Source organism: Cupressus sempervirens, chromosome 9, assembly GCF_028749045.1.
Source record: "Cupressus sempervirens isolate cs-2001-9-10 chromosome 9, ASM2874904v1, whole genome shotgun sequence".
NCBI classification, from domain to species: Eukaryota; Viridiplantae; Streptophyta; class Pinopsida; order Cupressales; family Cupressaceae; genus Cupressus; species Cupressus sempervirens.
Genome location: NC_143126.1, coordinates 97,403,913 through 97,422,518, shown reverse-complemented (window position 1 = coordinate 97,422,518; position 18,606 = coordinate 97,403,913).

The following is an 18,606-nucleotide window of genomic DNA, read 5'->3' as shown; positions in this document are numbered from 1 at the left end:
TGACTTGTCAAATTTCTAACCATTTCGAAATAACATTTCATTGAAACATACAAATTTCAATGAAGTCACTATATATTAAACAACATGTCAAATTATAATCAAATTTGTATCTATATATCAACAAACAATATTTAAAATAGATTGCACTAACCTTTTCTATACAAGGAATATTCAAAAAGTCTTCAAATCGTGTATCCAATGATTGAATTTGGTGTTTGTTAGCTTCCAAAAGTGTTTGCCACCTTGAAATAGTGTTTATTAGCTTGAAATATGTTTGCCACTTTGAAAGAATGTTTTCTATGTTGAAACCCGTGATTTCTGTCGGGATAACAGAGTGCAGAACAGAACAAAAGCAGAGAATGAATGAAACGGGCCCCAAAGTTTCTTTTTGACCATTTTTAGGTGATTTCACATAGTGCGTATGCGCTATAGCGCGTACGCACTATAGCGCATACGCACTATATTAGAACACATCACTGTCCACCCTCCCTACTCTCTCTCTCTCCCTACTCTCTCTCTCTTCCTACTCTCTCTCCCTCTCCCATCCCCTACACACTCTCTCTCTCCCCTCTCCCATCCTTTACTCTTTAGATCTCTCACACACACTCCCATCCTCCCTCTCCCACTTCTTACTCTCTCTCTCTGCCACCTCCTACTCTCTCTCACACTCTCTCCCATCCCCTACTCTCTCTTACACGCACTCCCATCCGCTACTCTCTCTCTCCCCTCTCCCATCCCCTAAACTCTTTCTTTTGCAGATACACACTCCCATCCCCCTCTCTCTCTCCCCTATCCCATCCCCCTCTCTCTAGATCGCTCAAACGCACTCATATCCCTCTCTCTCCTCCTCTCCCACTCCCTCTCCCACCACCTACTATCTCTCTCTCTCTCTCAAGTTCTCTCTCTCCCTCTCTACTCTCTCTCTCTCTCTCTCCCATCCCCTACTCTTACTCTCTCTCTCTCTAATCCCCAACTCTCTCTCACACTCTCTCCCATCCCCTACTCTCTCTGACACTCTCTCTCATCGTTTCACTCTGTCTCTCTCATCTCGTACTCTCTCTCTCTCTTTCACCTCCTACTCTCTCTCACACTCTTTCCCATCCTTTCACTCTGTCTCTCCCATCTCGTACTCTCTCTTTGCCACCCCCTACTCTCTCTCACACTCTCACACTCTCTTCTATTCCCTACTCTCTCTCTTTCACAGACACACACACACACACTCACACTCCCATCCCCCCTCTCTCTTCTCTCCCATCCCCTACTCTCTTGATTTGTCACACTCACTCCCATCCCTCTCTCTCCTCCTCTCCCACTCCCTCTCCCAGGTCACCTACTATTTCTCTCTCTCAAGTTATCTCTCTCCCTCTCTACTCTCTCTCTCCCATCCCCTACTCTTACTCTCTCTCTCTCTCCCATTCCCAACTCTCTCTCACACTCTCTCCCATCCCCTACTCTCTCTCACACTCTCTCCCATCCTTTCACTCTATCTCTCCCATCTCGTACTCTCTCTTTGCCACCCCCTACTCTCTCTCACACTCTCACACTCTCTCCTATCCCCTACTCTCTCTCTTTCACAGACACACACTCACACTCACACTCCCATCCCCCCTCTCTCTTCTCTCCCATCCCCTACTTTCTATATTTGTCACACGCACTCCCATCCCTCTCTCTCCTCCTCTCCCACTCCCTCTCCCAGGTCACCTACTATTTCTCTCTCTCAAGTTCTCTCTCTCCCTCTCTACTCTCTCTCTCCCATCCCCTACTCTTACTCTCTCTCTCTCCCATTCCCAACTCTCTCTCACACTCTCTCCCATCCCCTACTCTCTCTCACACTCTCTCCCATCCTTTCACTCTCTCTCCCATCCCATACTCTCTCTCTCTGTCGCCCCCTACTCTCTCTCTCACTCTCTCCCATCCTTTCACTCTATCTCTCCCATCCTTTCACTCTGTCTCTCCCATCTCGTACTCTCTCTCTGCCACCCCCTACTCTCTCTCACACTCTCACACTCTCTCCCATCCCCTACTCTCTCTCTTTCATAGAAAAACACACTCTTATCCCCCCACTCTCTTCTCTCCCATCCCCTACTCTCTACATCTGTCACGCACACTCCCATCCCTCCTATCTCTCTCCCTCTCCCTCTCCTACCGCCTACTAGATCTCTCTCTCTCAAGTTCTCTCTCTCCCTCTCTACTCTCTCTCCCTCCCATCCCATCCCTTACTCTCACTCTCTCTCTCTCCCATCCCCTACTCTCTCTCACACTCCCATCCCCTAATCTCACTCTCTCTCTCTCCCATCCCATACGAGCTCTCTCTGCCACCACCTACTCTCTCTCACACTCTCACACTCTCTCCCATCCCCTACTCTGTCTCTCTTACACACATTCCCATTCCCCCCCTCTCTCTCTCCCTCTCCCACTCCCTCTCCCCCATCCCCTACTCTCTCTCTCCCCTCTCCCATCCCCTACTCTCTCTCTTTCATAGACACGCACTCCCATCCCCCCTCTCTCTCTCCTCTCCCATCCCCTACTCTCTAGATTTGTCACACACACTCCCATCCCCCCTCTCTCTCCCTCTCCCACTCCCTCTTGCACCACCTACTATCTCTCTCTCTCTCTCTCTCAAGTACTCTCTTTCCCTCTTTACTTTCTCTCTCCCATCCCCTACTCTCACTCTCTCTCTTCCATCCCCTACTCTCTCTCATACTCTCTCACCCCCATCCTGTACAAGTTCTCTCTACCACCCCCTACTCTCTCTCAAACTCTCACACTCTCTCCCATCCCCTTCTCTATCTCTCTTATACACATTCCCATTCCCCCCCCCTCTCTCTCTCTCACTCCCTCTCCCATTGCCTACTCTCTCCCATCCCCAACTCTATCTCTCTTACACACTTCCATTCCCCCTCTCCCTCTCCCTCCCACTCCCTCTCCCATCGCCTACTATCTCTCTCTCTCTCTCTCCCTCTCTCTCCCATCCCCTACTCTCACTCTCTCTCTTTGCCACCCCTACTCTCTCTCACACTCTCTCCCATCCCCTACTTTCTCTCTTACACACACTTCCATCCCCCCTCTCTCCCTCTCCCACTCCCTCTACCATTGCCTAATCTCTTTCTCCTCCATCCACCCTCTCTCTCCCTCTCCCAGTCCCTCTGTCATTGCATACTCTCTTTCTATCCCATCCCCTACTCTCTCTATCTCTCTCTCCCCTCTCTCATTCCCTACTCTCTCTCTGTCACACACACACATCCCCCCTCTCTCCTCTCCCATCCTCTACTTTTTCTCTCATTCGCTCTCCCTCTCCCACTGCCTACTCTCACTCTCTCTCACTCTCTCTCTCTCTCACTCTCTCTCCCTCTCTACTCTCTCTCTGCTACCCCCTACCCTCTCTCACATTTTCACACTCTCTCTCTTTCTCTCTTACACACATTTCCATCCCCCCTCTCTCTCTCCCTCTCCCACTCCCTCTCCCATCGCCTACTCTCTCTTCCATCCCCTACTCTCTCTCAAGCTACTCTATCTTCCCCCTCTTCCATTCCCTACTCTCTCTCTTTCACACACATGCACTCCCATCCTCCTCTCTCTCGCTCTTCCTCTCCCACTCCATCTCCCACCACCTACTCTCTCTCTCCCCCATCCCCTACTCTAAATCTCTCTCTCCCAACTTGTACTCTCTCTCACACTTCCTCTCTCTCCCATCCCCTACTTTTAATCTCTCTCCCCCATCCCATACTCTCTCTTTGCCACCTCTACTCTCTCTCTCACACTTCCTCTCTCTTGCATCTTGTACTCTCTTTGCCACCCCTACTCTCTCACATTTCCTCTATCTCCTATCCTATACTCTCTCTGCCACCCCTACTCTTTCTCACTTCCTCTCTCCCCTCTCCCATCCCCTACTTTCTCTCTATCTCTCTCTCACACACACAAATAGCCATTCCCTCGCCCCACCCCCCAGCTCTCTCTTGGTTTTGATTTGCAATTTAGGTCTCAATAGTGCATGCGCACTATAGCATGTGCACACTATAGTGCGTGCACACTATAGCATGTGCACACTATAGCGCGTGTGCACTATAGCGCGTGCACACTACCTCGAATTCAATAGCATTTTAATAGGGTGTGCGTGCTATAGGGCGCACACACTTTTCAAAGCTTTGCATTAAAACCAAGCCTAAGGATTGGTTTTGCCTTGGAGATCCAACCCAAAGGTTTGGAGTTTATAAACAGGTCTGAGACATGCTTTCCAGCAAACATACAAAAAATGATTGATTTTTCTTGTGTGCTCCCCTTCAAGATTCTTCGTGGTTGGGTATCGATAAGATCAGGTTACATAACATTATAGGTCTCTGTGTTAGCTATCTAACCATATAATTTATTTTTAATTTGAACTATTTTAAGTCTTTCATCTATAATTTCTTTTGAATGTATATTCATTTTTTGTCAAAAACTACCATGTACTAATTGGGCTGTAGATTTTAGCTCATTCATCAAATTTTGTAACAACTTAGTTTTTTAGAAACTAGACTCCATTATACACACTTTGAAAAAAAGAAGTTTTGATTTTAGATTAGTTTTCAATCATTTCTAGGGGGAGCACATAGATATTTCACATTTTTGGGATGGGTCTAATTTAAAAATTCATTAAAAAAAAATACACATTATAAAATTACCCGAAAAATCTGGGATAAACTACATAGTGTTAGGTAACTTTTGACTAGAGCGATTAAATAATTTCAAAAAAAAAGTTAAAATTTTAGGGGGGCCACACTTTGTACTATGTTATGTTTTTTTGGAATAAACAGTACCACTTTCTGTGGCCCCCTTTTTTGAGGACCTAAAACTAAACCATTTTGAAAAAAAATTAGTAGTTTAGAAACTAGATTCAAAGGACTACGACTTTTGTTTTTGTCATATCTTAAAATTTTGAGCGTAACTATCTTCAAATTCTTGTTGAAGTCCAGAATTTTCTGATTTTAGGAAAAAGGTGTCCACTTATACCCCCCTTTTGGCACCACAACTTTGTGCACTTACCCTAAGCATGTTGTGAGGATCACCAGGTAATCTTCATTAGCTGATAACATTTCATTTGGATCTAAAACAAACATCTTTCGTGTTGAGCTTGTGTGTTTCCTTCTATATTTCCATTTTACAACACATGCATAAACTCATACTAGGGTGTGATCTCTGTTAGTATTCATTTAGCAGGCTTAGTCTTTAGTGATAGATCTGATTAGCTATCTTGGGTTATTGGACTCGCTAATCTTTCGGCCCCTCGTTCCACCCTGTGGTTGCAAGCTTAGCACCATGTTAAATAGGGGAGGGGTCTACAGGACATAAGCATTAAAGGCTCCACAAGGCAACCCTTTTGTGCTTTTTAGAACTCACTAATTTCTGAGTTGTGGACTTGTTTTAGCTTGTGTGAGGGGTTAAATGTTCCACATCTTTGAACTCACCTCACATTAGTTAAAGCATTAAGTGTACCACCTTGTTCTTTTTTATTACTTTTAGATAGATTTTCTTTCAAGAATTAACATCTGTACACACATAGTAATTAAGCCCCCATAAACACTATTCGTGGATCTTGAGGGAGTGGGTTCCTAGTGAAACTCCTCTCTAAGATGGATTCCTTATGGGTGGGGAGGATACTTTGAGCATCTCGTAGATAGATGAATCTTTGACTTGTTGATTAAGGCATCCTTTCTCCGGAGAGGTTGATAGATCACAGGAAGATGATATCATAGATCTTTAAGAGATAATCTTAGTCTAGCATGTTAGATTAATCTATTTGTTTTGATTGGGCTAAAGGTGAAAAGGTGTCAAAACCTTGAATCTGGAAGCTAAGTCCCCTTGTGGTATACTATTGTGAGTCGGTCACCTTTAGAGAGCGTTAACCGTAGCAGACAATCCCTCTACAGGGAAAACTGTGATGACGGAACCTCAATCAGTAATAGCCATTTTCGCCATGGTAGTGACAATCGCTATATAAATGTCCTTGGGGAAGAAATATCCACAGGTGTGGTTCATTGTGAGTTGTCAGATCTCCCTAGCAGCTCTTGAAGATTAAGTTTTCAGACTGTGTCAAAACCTCGATGCGCCAGGATTGGAGGTCACCCCTATGAGCCATAAAAGTTGCAGAGTCAAACCATTATTAAATACCTTAGAGAAGCCAACTTTTATTTTCTAGGAATGTGTTCAATGATTGCAAAACTCTTTGAAAATGTACACAAATAGCTGTCTTAGGGATTAACACAAACTAAGTCACTTGATTGTTCATGCGCAAGGTTACTTTTGCCCTTGCTCATTATTTTCAGACGTGCTTGAAATCACTTGCTTTCTGTTCTACGTGCCTGTTTATCTACCTGGTTATTGGATCGATAAATTTTTTTGTCAAAATTAGTCGCAGTTGTGAAACTGTTCTATCCTTTCGTGCAAAATCATTTTGGTCTCGCGCAAAATCAGTTTCCTCTCGTGCGAAATCATTTGGCTCTCGCGCGAAGCCATTTTTCCCTCGCACAAAATTAAAGTTATGTTGCGCATCTTCACGTGATCCAGAAATATTCTCATGCGAAATTAAAAACTATTACTAATCTTCGCACAAGACAAAAACATCTTCGCGCGGCTCATAAAACTTCTTCGCGCAACCCGTAAAGGTTTTTTGCACGAGATGTTGTATCAACATTTACAATCTGGGTCTATTCTGGCTATCTGCAGCCTACACATTGTCCTTTTCTACGTTCTCTTATCGCTCTTTGTTTGCAAACAATCCTGGAACAACAACACTTCGCTTAACTAAAACTTGTGTCTTATACCTTGACTAGTCTCGTCTCATATGTAATCTTGCTCCTCGTTTTAATGCTTGTCATACTTTGTGCCACAGTGGTCATAATCTCTGGCTATTTTAGCCTTTAAATTAGACCATTTGTGCCTTAGTGAACATCATTCTTGCTACTATCTTGTCCTTTTTGAGACTCAGTTTTAGTATAGTCCTTGTCCAGGTTCTAGCTTCTTGTCCTTGCCTATGACTGTCACAACCAGAAGTGGCAACGTGTTTTATCCTGATAACATTAGACGTGGTTGCGCTAGGGGTCATAATTGTGGTAGAGGTAGCTTACCTTTCGCTATGCAATCTATATCCAATTTGGCTAGTGAGGCATCTTCACGGTCTTCCTCACCTGCAAGGTCATCTCAAGTTCAACAAACATTTTCCAATTTGCGACAAATTAGGAATCCTTTTTACCAAAAGGATACTGAGACAGGTAGGAGTCCTGCATTCTCAAACACAATGTATGACCCTTTCTCCACAGACCCTTTTGAAACACAACATGTGGAAACTGAACAAGTTCCTATAATGACTAATCGTGAACCTGAACGGGGTAGCCATAGTCGATATCAAGAACAACCTAGGGATGACAAGGAGAAAGAGAAAGAAAATGACACTGATGAAGAACAAGAAGAGCTGGAAATCCTTCCTGAACACATAGCAAGATGTCGAAGAGACAACAACTTTCAAAAGGTCATGGGAATCCTAATCAACGAAGAGAAAGAAAAGTACTTTCTCAAACTCGCCCAAGAGGGAGCTAAACTGCCCACACATTTCGATGTGGAGATCATTATCAGACGTGAAGAAGAAACTGAGACCACTAAACTCCAAAAACAACTAAAAATTATGCAAGACCAATTGGCTCAGATGATGCATGAGAAAGAGAAACCCAAAAAGACATACACATTGGACACTCTTTCTTCATTTCCATTTGACAAAAGTATAAACATGCCGCCTTTCCCAAGAGGTGTAGAACTACACAAATATGACAAGTACTTTGGTACTACTGATCCCCAAGATCACTTGCAAGAATTTGGTGCTTTTTCTATGGAGTTTATACACAATCAAACGCACCTCATGCGTTTATTCCCTAGAAGCCTAGGTGGTCAAGCTTTGGAGTGGTTCTCACATTTACCTCCTGGTATCAAGACGTTTGACAAAATTGCTAATTCATTTGTTCAGCAATATTCTCATAACATTCAACATCCTGTAAATATTCGAGATCTATGCAACCTTAAATAGAAGGTTGGTGAGCCTTTTTCACTTTCCTCCAACGGTGGAGATAGCTTTATACTAAGTACTCCCATAAAATCCCAGAAACGGAGAAGCTCGACATTTTCACTGATAACCTCTTACCTAATTTTGGGTATAGAGTCCAACTACAAGGTCCACGTACCTTTGAAGACATGATTACATAGGCTATCCGTATCAAAGAATTTATGGTCAACAAAGGTGAGCTCACTCTTCAGAGAGACTCAAAACAAGGTTCCACTTCCAACAGGGATAAAACCAAACATGTCAACAAGAACCGAGAAATTGTACATGATGGGGTTGTTGATAATGTCACACCAAAACTTGCTAAAGCAACATTTAATCTCACAGACTGCTTCAAAGTGGCCAAAATTGTTGAGAAGCCTCCTCTTGACAATAAAATGTCTGGGAAAAAACCGAGAAACTCATGGGCAGCATGAGCCAAGCGAGAGTATACGCCTTTAGGAGAACCTTTGGATGTGGTTTACAAAACATTGCTACAACACAAGCTTATCTCACCAATGGATAACCCTTGTCCCTATGATCCACAACCATGTCCACCATGGTGGAATGAGACCTCATTTTGTGAGTATCACCAAAACAAGGGACGTAAAACCATCAACTGTAACGTCTTCCACCAATGAGCAGAGCGTCAACATGATTGAGGCTGATATCAAATATCTTAGTCACATAATTAAAAAGAAAAAATGCAAGAGGTCAGATGGTGAAAACCACATTGTGGCAATGTCAGATCCAAAAAAAGTAAAAACAAAAGATGTATCCAAGGGTGAAAACCTCTCTGAGGCGCCCACAGATGAGATATTTGATGTCCTTCCTAGTCACTTTTAGAAGAGATCATCAGTGTTAATAGAGCCAACACAGCCGATTAACCTGGGTACAGAAGAACATCCTCATGTGATACATTTGGCTCAGTCATTATCAACTGAAGAAAAGGAACAATTCATTTCCTTTTTCAAGGGAAAGAAAATAAATTTTGCCTAGACATATTCTGACATGCCAGGATTAGATCTTGATCTTATTATGCATCACTTGTCCATAACACCAGGCATAAAACCAGTTAAACAGAAGCTTCGAAAAATGCATCCTCATGTAGCATTACTAGTCAAAGATGAATTGGAGAAACTTCTGAAGGTTGGTTTCATTTGTGCAATTGATTATGTTGAATGGATATCCAATATTGTCCATGTGTCCAAGCATGATAAGTCTATCAGAGTTTTTACAGACTTCCGTGATCTTAACTTGGCATGTCCTAAAGACTATTTTTTGCTCCATAATATTGATATGATCATGGACATGATGGATGGTTATGAGATGTACTCACTTATGGATGGTTTTTCTGGATACAATCAGATAAAAATTGTGCTAGAAGATCAAGAGAAAACAACTTTCACATGTGCATGGGGAACCTTTTGTTGGAATGTGATGCCATTTGGTTTAAAGAATGCTGGAGCTACATATCAACGGGCTATTACTACAATTTTCCATGACATTATGCATAGAACTATGGAGGACTATGTTGATGATACTTTGGTCAAAAGCGCTAAATGCAATACTCATTTGCAAGATTTGGGACCAATCCTAGATCGTATGGAAAAGTTTAGTCTTCGGCTCAATCCTAAGAAATGCGCATTTGGTGTCACATCAAAAAAATTGTTAGGATATATTGTTTCTACAAAGGGAATCAAAGTAGATCCAAAAAATGTACAAGCAATAATGGACATGCCACCACCTCGAAACATCAGTCATATGAGAGGACTATAGGGAAGGCTTCAATCTATTCACAGATTTATTTCACAATTGGCGGATAAATCACAACCCTTCACAAAGACCTTACATAAGGGTGTGAAATTCAATTGGAGCTAGGATTGTGAGCAAAGCTTAACACAGATTAAACCATATCTTGTCAATCCACCAATCCTGATGCCTCCTATGCATGGGAAGCCTTTGCTTTTATACATTTCAGCCACTGAAACATCTTTGGGAATCCTGTTGGCTCAGGAAGACAATGATAACAAAGAAAGAGCTATTTATTACTTAAGCCGAACATTGGTATCTTATGAGAAAAATTACAGTATTATTGAGAAAGCTTGCTTTGCAGTTGTCTTTGCTTCCCAAAAGTTGAGACCCTACATACTTGCCCACACTACACGGCTTGTGGCTAAAATAGATCCATTAAAGTACTTGCTCAGTAAGGAAGCTCTCACAGGAAGATTGGCTAAATGGGTCATGATACTAAGTGAGTTTGACATCCAATATGTTGAACGCAAAGCCATAAAGGGACAACCAATTGCAAATTAGTTGGCTGAGGCACCCATATAGAGTCTTCTACCAATAAACATTGATTTTCCAGATGAGTCAATTCTAACACTCACTCACCATACATGGGTTATGTTCTTCGATAGATCCTTCACACAACAAGGATCAAGTGCTAGATTACTTTTCATCACACCACAGAAATACTCATTGCCCAAAGCATAGAATATTTTGTTTCCTTGTACAAATAACATTGCTGAATATGAAGCTTTGATCAATGGTATGAAAATTGCAGCTGAATGGAGAGTAGATCAGTTGGATATCTTCGGTGACTCTCAGCTTGTCATCAACCAAGTAAATGATGTGTATCAAACAAAGGATGAAAAATTGATTCCTTAAAAATGCATGGTTGATGACTTGATGAAATATTTTGCACACATCACCTTCCAATAGATTCCACGGGTAGATAATAAAGCGGCTGATGCCATGGCCACTCTGGCCTCCCTTCTACAAATGCCAAAAAATGATCTCCGACATGACTTCTTGGTGGAAGCATTACACTACCCAGCCTATGACACACCTGATTCCAAGATGATCTGTTCTATTATAGGACAAGAATCATCCTGCTACCATCACATCTATTCCTACCTTCGTAATCAAACCATTCTAGAAGGTCTGACTCGGAATGAGAAACGTTACCTAATCCGTAATGCTTCACATTATATCATTATTGCTGACGATCTGTATAGGAGAGGTCTCGACGAAACACTCCTTAGGTGTTTATAACCCGATGAGTCCAAACGTGCACTAATTGATGTTCACGAAGGCATTTGCGGATCTCATTCCAATGGCCTAACACTAGCTCACAAACTCCTTTGTGCTGGTTACTACTGGCCTAAAATGGAGCAAGAATCTATTAAATATGCTAGGTCCTGCAAACAGTGTCAACTATACGAGAATCTCATTCACACTCTAGCTAGAGAGTTGATTCCCTCTACTACAACATGGCCATTTCAATAATGGGCCTTTGACTTGGTGGGACAGATTCACCCAACCTCTTCTAATAGACATAAGTTAACTATCACCACTATAGATTATTTCATGAAATAGGTAGAGGTAGTCCCTCTCACAATTGCTAATGGAAAAATTGTAAAGATTTTTATCACAAACTACATCATCTGTAGATATGGTATACTGTCCTCAATCATTACTGATAATGGAGGACAATTCAAAAATAAAGACCTTAAGGAACTGTGCAAGAAATTCAAAATTACACAACATTGGTCTTCCATTTATTACCCCCAGGGTAATGGCCAAGCTAAGGCATCCAATAAGGCGATCCTCAAAATTCTTCATCGCACAGTCAGTAAGTCAGGGCGAGACTGGCATCTCCATATCAATCCAGCCCTATGGGCATATATAACAAGCATTAGAACTCCAACGGCCACGACTCCTTTTGCGTTGGTATATGGGGCGGATGTTGTGCTTTCGATAAAGGTCGAGATTTCTACCTTGAGAATCTCTATGAAAGGTCTTATCACAGATGATGACTATAAGATAGCTCGGCTTCAAGAGCTTGTGTTGCTGGATGAACGACGACAAGTGGCCTGTGATCATCTACGAGCATATCAACAAAGAATGGCATAAAGCTACAATAGGAGAATTAGGCCACGTGACTTCCAGCTGGGTGATCTCGTCCTAAGGGAGAATACTAAGAATCAACAACAACAAATGCAAAAGGGAAAGTTTGAACCAAACTGGCTAGGTCCTTACATCATTTCTGCAGTATATGGATCTGGCACCTATCAACTTTCCACAACTGAAGGAGAAGTGCTTAAAGAGCCTATGAACACTCTCCACCTGAAGTGGTTTTACAGTTGATTCAATTTCAGCAAGCTCTCTGCACATATCTAAATGTCTTGAAAAAAATCCTAAAAAGAAAAAAATGTCCTGAAAAAGGAAAAAAAAAAAAAAAAAACACCTACGAAGAAGGTGAAAACCTTGTAAATAGGCACCTCTTGTTAGTCACTTTCATGCTTTCGCTTTCCTACTTTTCTTGCTCATGTATCCATGGATTGAGTCTTGTCATAGCTCGGGGCATTCCCCCCTTAGTGTCACTCTTTTTTGAGATTATCCTCATAGAATCTCCTATGCGACAGTCACCAGTCATTCTGACTGCGTCTGCCTACTGTCACCAGTGTCACTCTTTTCGAGATTCTCCTCATAGAATATCCTATGCGACAGTCAGCAGTCGTTCTGACTACATCTGCCTACTATCGCCAGTGTCACTCTTCTCGAGATTCTCCTCATAGAATCTCCTACATGACAATCACCAGTCTTTCTGATTGCGTCTGCCTACTATCGCCAGTGTCACTCTTTCCAAGATTCTCCTCATAGAATCTCTTTCGCAATGGTCACCAGTTGTTTCAGCTATGTCTGCCTACCGTTGTTTGGGTCATGTCTCAAGATTCCTTTATGGAAGATCTCTTTTGCGTTAGTCACTAGTTGTCCTGGCTGTGTCTATCTACTATCGCTTAGTCCTTCTTAGGTTCTTCATTATGAAGATTCCTCTTTGACCTCAGTCACCAGTCATTCTGACTCCGTCTGCCTACTGTTGTCACCCTGCTGAAGAGATTTCTTTCTTACATATTCTAGACATTGACACTTGACATCAATCTCAAAAACATTAAACTCAATGATATACTTGTTTGGATATGCTGAGCATTTTCTTTGTTTGCTTTGTTTTGCTTTATCATATCTCCTCGAGTGACTCGATGATGTCATCTTCGACTAGAGAAGTAATGACTGGGGGCATTATCTTTTTCTTCTTTACTTTTTGTTTGCAATTTAGTTCTAATAAGTTGATCTATTCCTATAAGAGGGGTGTCCACTATAAGAGCCTCCATCTCGTACTGGATAGCCGTGTGTACCTCAACTCCTTTTGTACAGATACATTAATGACATTGGTTCTTATCCTTGTTTGTTGGAGTGAATTCTTCATGCTATAGTAAATATTGATAGTCGTCCTATTAAGTGAACGTACAGGTCACTGCGAGTATATCTAGCACACTTCTGTCTCAAGTTACGAATGCAAGGGTCATTGCGGACAGAATGAATACTGAATACTTAGCATAAGAGGAATCTCCCGTATGTTTGGTGTGCCTGTCATGCAAGCAACATTCAGGTCATCCTAGCATTCATGATTTGATGCTTATGTTAACAGGTGGCGGAGGCAGTGGTGGCATATCTGGCCTGACAAGAGATCATGCACCTCCAGACTCTCGCGCATACTGAGAGAATCGCTGCACCTGCAATGTCTCATCAGGTACGACGCTGGTGTATGCAGCATAATAATATGCAGCTCGAGCAGACTGGAAGCGGATCTCATCCTATGCCAGCTCCAGCCTATGCTCTGCAACCTCCGTGCGCTCTCTCTGACAATCTGTCTCTTGATGTCTCTCTACCAGCTGCGCATCCCTAACTGCCAATGCAATCTGCAACTCTCCCAACTGTCAGGAGGCCACACGAACCTGCTCTCGATACCACCATACCGCATCCTGTACCCCACTTGCCGGCTGATCCTGCATATCCTCATCAATCATCTTTGGCAAAGGTACCTGTGGCTATGGAGGGACCTGCTGTTCTGGGACCTCCTGCTGAGGGGCTTGCTCCTCTGTCCTCTGCCTCCTCCGCCGACTATGTCCTACCCCACTACCCCTAGCACCTGGGTCTGATCCCATCTGACATGGAGGAATAGGTATCTGTTGTACTTTGTGCTGGACCTGTGGTGGCATTTGTGGCTATGCCTGCTGTTGCTGGGGAACCTCTCTCTATCCCTGTACCTGACTTGCCATCCCTAGTGGATCTGTGACGCGTGGGAATGGATGGCTCATCAAAAATGCCTGATATGTAGGCGTCATCCCGACATCTACTACCTCTGGCAGGTAGTCCCACTGAACTGCAACTAAGCTGCGAATATCTATCATGGATCGTCCTGGATCCATCTCTGGAGGCCATCCTCGCTCTATATTCTTTTGCACCCTACATAGGCACAATACTTAGTTGAAATGTCCTATGGTTGGCCGTACTACCACAACACTCGTGAGATCATGAATCTCTCTATGATGGATTTCGTCCTGCCTGCCAGTGATCGAAAGCTAAACATCCAAGGCAACTCTCTCGGGGCATCATCCCAGTCCTCTGTCTCTCTCCAGGGTTGCCATATAATAGACACTAGGTCATCAAGATGAGTCCACCAGTGCTCAGTCTTACCCAGGTGGGCCTGGGTAATATACCCTCGATATCTACAGATATAGGGCTCCATGGGCTCCCAAGAATCCTCAAAAATTGGCCTACATAAAGGGAGATGCTCCCAGGCCCAAATTTGTAGCACATAAACACCTGCTGCCATGGTCTTATTCTCGTGGAAGACGACCTCATGCATCTCATGAAAAATATGGGCCAACATGCATTGACCCCACCCAAAGATCTTGGGTGCCTCAACCATCCTACGGAGCATGACACCCCATCCACACTCTAATCCATGCTGTCCCCTGTCAGGACATAGGAAGCAGCTCAAGAAAATACCCAGCACGGATGCCAACCTGTGTGTGGGTCCATAAGTATGCATCACCTCATCCCAGCTGATGGCTCTGCCTCTCGGTAGCTCTCTCCCGAATACAATGGAAAGTGCCTCTATCCCTAATCGAGGCACTGTATCATAGATGACTCGAGCATCATGAAATGGGATCCTCAGTATCCTCCAAATATCCTCCGGGGTAATCGTCATCTCACCCATCGGAAAATGAAATGTGTTCGTCTCCAAATGGAAATGCTCTACCAATGTAGTCAGTAAACCGTGATTCACCATCACGGCTGGAATCCGGCATAGTGAAGAACAACCCAATCAGGCAATGTGTGCCCGATCTGCGTCATCCAAACTCTGCAATAACTCTCCATAAGGAAGATAATGAGATCTAAATGATACGTCTCTGAAGACCTCCTCCACGCACAACAAAAAAATGACAAACAAATGATCAGTATTAAGTCGAATCGAAGCATCAAAAAGAAATAAAATGCAGTTTCTAAATGCAAAAATCACAAAATTGTCACGGGATTTCACACGAGATTCTTAAAATCTCTCGCGAAGACATACAGTTTCGTGCGAAATAGTTCTTTCTTCGTGCAAAGAATCTAGCTTCCGCACGAAAAAAGATCTCCTTGCATGAAGATAGATGTTGTCATTAGAGAAAAGAGGCTCTCGCGCAAAATAGGAATTGCATCGCATGAATAATCCCCACCTTCACGCGAAACCAAAATCGCCCCGCGCAAAGATCCTTCGGCCTCGTGCGAAGAAATAGAGTATCTTGTTTCTTCGCACGAAGAAAAAAGATCTTCGCGCAAGAAGAGATTGGTCTCGCGCGAAGAAAGATTTCAAAACCTAAAATATGCTAAAAATGTGCATAAATGAGCTCAAAATGCATGAAAACGAAAGTAAGAAGATGAAAGATCGATGACTCACTGGTGGTCCATAGTCTGCTGGCCGGCTGTGTTGTCTAGAGCGCTCAAAATGATGATATCTCATGTTCACTGCCATGTCTCTATCAGAGCTCAAAATCACTACAAGACAAAAAGCACAAATGAATTGAAAATGACCCTTCGAGCCCTTATATAGGTGTTGACCAAATTTTTCAAAGTGCTCGAATTTTTACAAAAATCGCACCCCTGGCTAATTGGACCATTCTAGATCCATTTTCGGGATCAAATTAAAAATATGACACACCTAAGAGCCTTAAAAATGCATTTTAAAATTGTGGGGACTGACGTGATCGAACGCTTGTGCAACCCAAATCTTTTTGATACTTTATGATTCTTGGAATCCTTTCAACTTTGCATTCTCCATATTTTCAAAATTCATTTAAAAAATAGTAAACTTATGTCAACTGTGGCTAACTCTGGTCAAGTTTTGGTCAAACTCATTATGACTTCACAATCATTTCAAATCAACCCAATCTTTAGATCGTTCTGATCTCTTCTAGATTCTGCTGACATGATATACTGCTTCAATCATATTTCTGGTGTGTCATCTTTTGATTTTTCTCCCAAGAGGGCAGGATGATTACATCATTAAATACTTATTGCTCGGGGCATCTAGTTTCCATCTTATGTCCTAGTCACTTGGGGCATCACATCACTTGGGGCATATTGTTCCCTTCTATCTAGCATCTCTACCATCTATCTTATCTTTTCATCAATTGATCAACCTTATAACAACTCTTCTCAGAGTTTGATAGATAGGTATTGGGACAGTCTAAACCCCTTGTCCTGAGGATCAAGCCTCGTTCTGAGGATGATTCTATGACTCATGATTGAACCTTGTTATCTTTCTTTTATCAATTTTGGGTATCTAGGTGTTCTATTTGGATCCTTGAAGGTTAAGCTTCGCATTGGAGATAATCTTCTAAATGCTTTCAATTCTAGGTATCTAGGTGTTCTATCTAGATCCTTGAAGATTAAGCTCTGTTATGGAGATAATCTTCTAAATGCTTTCAATTCTAGGTATCTAGGTGTTCTATCTAGATCCTTGAACATTAAGCTCTGTTCTGGAGATAGTCTTCTAAATGCTCTATCACTCTCGGGAATCCAGGTGTTCTATCTGGATACTTAAAAGTTAAACTTCATTCTGAAGAAACTTTTTAAATGCTTATCAATTTTAGATATCTAGACATTCTGTCTGGATCCTTAAAGATTACGATTCATTCTGGAGGTAGTCTTTTAAATGCTATCAATCTTAGGTATCTAAGTGCTCTGCCTGGATTCCTTAGGATTAAGCTCTATTCTAGAGATAGTCCTTAAAAAGCATATCAATTGGTCTTCGTATCATCACCTTCGAAACCAATCTCATGTTCGCATCATGCTTTCTGATTATCTTTGAATACAACGTGCTGCTCGGACATTCATTCAAAGAGGGGCAAAATGTAATACCCCAAAATTGGCTCATTGCCATTATACCAATTCTGGTCTATTTCTGATAATTACAAAGTCCTATTCTAATAGGCAATTCTCATTCTGCTATTCGCTACTTGACTTAATTGTCAGATGCAGAAAACCTAAGTCTACGTTCATCATGCTCTTATTTAATTCCTATAGTATTTACTCATATTAGTCACATTAAACTTATTGATTAATATTTAATTTAATTATTAAAGTATTTATACTTTAATTAAATTAAATTATATCCTAAGGCTAATGTACTACGGAATTAAATTTATTTAATTTAATAAATACGCCTATCTTAATTAATTAAATGTAATTATTTAATTAAATAGGAAAGGTATTTATAATTAATTAAAAGAAATTATTTAATTAAATGGGAAGCCATTCCCAATTAATTAAATGAAGTTATTTAATTAAACAAAAGTGTCTCTAATTAATTAAAGATTATTTAATTAAATAGAAAAAATAATTATGAGAGCATATTTCATTTTATTAAATTAAATAACTCAACAAAATCTCTCTTCAGTTCAAAAAAGGGGAATTTCTAGTTCACTATTGATTAAAAATGAGTTAACTCAGTTAACTCCTTTTTCTACTCAAATTAAAATAGTTAACTCCTTATTTTACTCAAATTAAGTCTGTTAACTCCCTTTAATTTGGAAATCTCCCTTTATGACTGAAACTCATCTTCAATCCTGACCGTTGATCTGAATCAATCTCAACCATTGAAGGATTCCAAGAGACTCTATTTAAGAGACCCTCATCTCTTCATTTTAAGAGGATTAATTGATTTGCTATCGAATTTCTATTGAAATTAATGCTCATGTTTACTTACATTTCTTGCATACATTCTCACTCTTAGTTTAATCTCATTTTAAGTTTAATCATGCAAATCATGCATATGCTTAATCTAGTTTGCTTCATTTGTTCTTAGATTACTTTGCATCTTTCATTTTTTTAGAGTAATCTGTATACTCATTCTTAGCTTAATTCCATTGTCAAATCCTTCATTCTTAGAGGGTTTGGTTGCCTGCACCTCGATTTTGAGGATATTAACAGGCAAAATCCCTTTAGATAGAAGACAATAGGTCGCTTTGCAGGGGAAATTTTGGATGAACAATTCAATGTTCATTCCGCGATGAATCCACAAATAAGGACCATTTTGAAGTGTTTGTGTTAACATAGGCCGCATTTTCACATACACAAGTATGAATTCCAACAACAATTTGATGCAAATTCTCATTCAACCTTTCCAAATGAAGAGATGAGTGTCT